This window comes from Bidens hawaiensis, unplaced genomic scaffold (assembly GCF_021521415.1).
Source record: "Bidens hawaiensis isolate Kalapana, Puna unplaced genomic scaffold, B.hawaiensis_p1.1 tig00051009_1, whole genome shotgun sequence".
Lineage (NCBI taxonomy): Eukaryota > Viridiplantae > Streptophyta > Magnoliopsida > Asterales > Asteraceae > Bidens > Bidens hawaiensis.
The window spans coordinates 10,001-12,500 of record NW_027499153.1 but is presented as its reverse complement, the minus strand read 5'-3'; the positions used below and the strand labels follow the sequence as shown (position 1 = coordinate 12,500).

The window sequence follows — 2,500 nt, the reverse complement described above, 5'->3', positions numbered from 1 at the left end:
AGTACTTGTCCAACTCAAACAAAACCAACCCAATTCTCCCACCCTGAACCTAATAAGGCAAAGAGGCTGTATATATATTACACACATGAAATTCGTACGAGTGTTGTCAGTGTTGGCGCGGCACCAAGCTTAAACTCATACAGTCCAACTACGAGCCCGAGGCTGGCCGTATGTAAATCATACAAGTGTTGGCGCGGCACCAAGTTGAAATGGCACGTGTCTTGAACTTTTGCGAGAAAGTTGGAAATGCACAAAACAACTCAACCCAAACATGGCACCAAGTCATGCACAAAAACATAAAAGTATCAAAAAAAAGGGTTGCAACACGAGGACTTCCCAGGGGGTCACCCATCCTAGTACTACTCTCGCCCAAGCACGCTTAACTGCGGAGTTCTGATGGGATCCGGTGCATTAGTGCTGGTATGATCGCAACCGAAATAGAAGCATTAGCTTATTCATTTATACATTTCCCAAAAGGTAAAAAAATAAAAGAATCAAGACTTCCCAGTGGGGTCACCCATCCTAGTACTACTCTAGACGAAGCACGCTTAACTGTGAAGTTCTGTGGATACGAGGCACAAGTAGCTGCAATGCTATGAATGTGTATATCCACCATGATTATATTGTTTTATACAATCACCACATGACATTTAGCAAACTGGCCTGTAATCCTGGCACTTTACCCGATAAGCTGGTCATAAAGTTTCCTCTCATGTTCGCAAGTCACGTCGCCCGATAACCTGGCCACAATGACTTGCAAAACCAAAGCTGGCCGGTAAACCTGGCACGTTACCCGATAAATGCACGGCACGTTGCCGGTAACCTGGGCACGTTGCCCGGTAAGGTTAGCACGTTACCCGATAAAATGTCGGCGTTGCCCGGTAAAGTATCCACGTTGCCCGGCAAACCTGGCCCGCTGCCCGGTAAGGTTAGCACGCTGTTCGACAAACCTGTTACGGTCCATCGGCTTCGGGTTAACCCGAAGACATGATGTCATGATTCCATACCCGTTAACGTCGACCCATTCTGTAAAAAAACCTGGAACGTTGATGTCGAGCGAGCCCGGTCCGCATTCGGGTCCGAGCACGACACGGATCTACGTTTTAAACACATGACTGACTAACGATCGTGACCGACTAACGATTCCATAACACACCACCTATACCCATGATAATGCTTCCCCGCTACAAGTCCCATTTTCGTGAAACTTGTGGTGACGTCGAGGGCCCGAGCACGACACGGTCAACGTGTTGACCCGAAAACATGAGGTTACCAACCCCGACCCCATAAACCGCTCATAAAGTTTCCTCTCATGTCCCGGACGCAACGCCTCGTGTCATTAAAGCGGAGTTGCCCAAAACAGGCCCACGGGCCCACCAAGCCCGGCCCGCGGGCCCTTCACGACACGAAAGGGGGTTCATTTCTCTTGGACAGTCATATCTCATGGTCACGAGTACCCTCACAGAGCCTCGTGTCGATCCAACCCCGTTTGGACACCTTGCCCCCACCAAAGGCCTTACGGACCAACCGGGCCCACCAAGCGGCCCGTCCCGACCCGAAAACCAAAATTTTTTTTTTGGGAAACTCATATTTCAATGTCCCGATGCCCCACGCCAAATTTCGTGTCAATCCGACCTCGTTTGGTAGGGTTTTCAAAAATTATGATTCCTCAAAAATTTAATATCTGTTCCTGTCACTATGCTAACTGTTCAGAATGCATATATAGGGAAGGGGTGGGTGTTGAGCGCCCATGCCTGGGCAAAGTTGGCTACCAAGCTAAAATATGGAGGTTCAACGTACGAGAAACCAAAGCCCCTCCCCCATGTTGCATACGAAGCTTGCCCAACGACTTGGTTTCTTGCACAACGACCCGAGTATACTGCCCCAAAGTTGCACGCCCATGGCCAGGCCAAGGCATGCCAAGGCGCCCATGGGCAAGCCAAAGGCATGCCTAGGCACGGCCAAAGCAAGCCAAAGGCACGGCCAAGGCAAGCCAAAGGCACGTCTAGGGCGTGCCAAGGCACGCCCATGGTCAGGCCAAGGCTTGCCAAGGCACGCCCATGGCCAGCCCAAGGCATGCCAAGGCGCCCATGGGCAAGCCAAAGGCATGCCAAGGCACGCCCATGGGCAAGCCAACGGCATGCCAAGGCGCCCATGGCCAGGCCAAGGCACGTCCAAGGCATGCCAAAGCTCGGCCAAGGCAAGCCAAAGGCATGCCTAGGCACGCCCATGGCCAGGCCAAGGCATGCCAAGGCGCCCATGGGCAAGCAAAAGGCACGGCCAAGGCATGCCAATGCGCCCATGGGCAAGCCAAAGGCATGCCTAGGCACGGCCAAGGCAAGCCAAAGGCATGCCAAGGCAAGCCAAAGGCACGTCTTGGGCATGCAAGGCTCGGCCAAGGCATGCCCCGGCACGCACATGGCCAGGCCAAGGCAAGCCAAAGGCATGCCAAGGCAGGCCAAAGGCACGTTCAAGGCATACCAAGGCGCCCATGGGCAAG

At 52.9% G+C, this 2,500-nt stretch overlaps 1 non-coding gene across 1 annotated transcript; it reads right to left on the bottom strand.

Moving 5' to 3' along the window:
* Positions 1–315: 315 nt before the first annotated feature.
* On the bottom strand, positions 316–434 carry LOC143598871 (5S ribosomal RNA). Its single transcript, XR_013147205.1, has one exon. It is a non-coding gene; the product is annotated as a 5S ribosomal RNA (ribosomal RNA).
* Between the last annotated feature and the right edge of the window lie 2,066 nt (positions 435–2,500).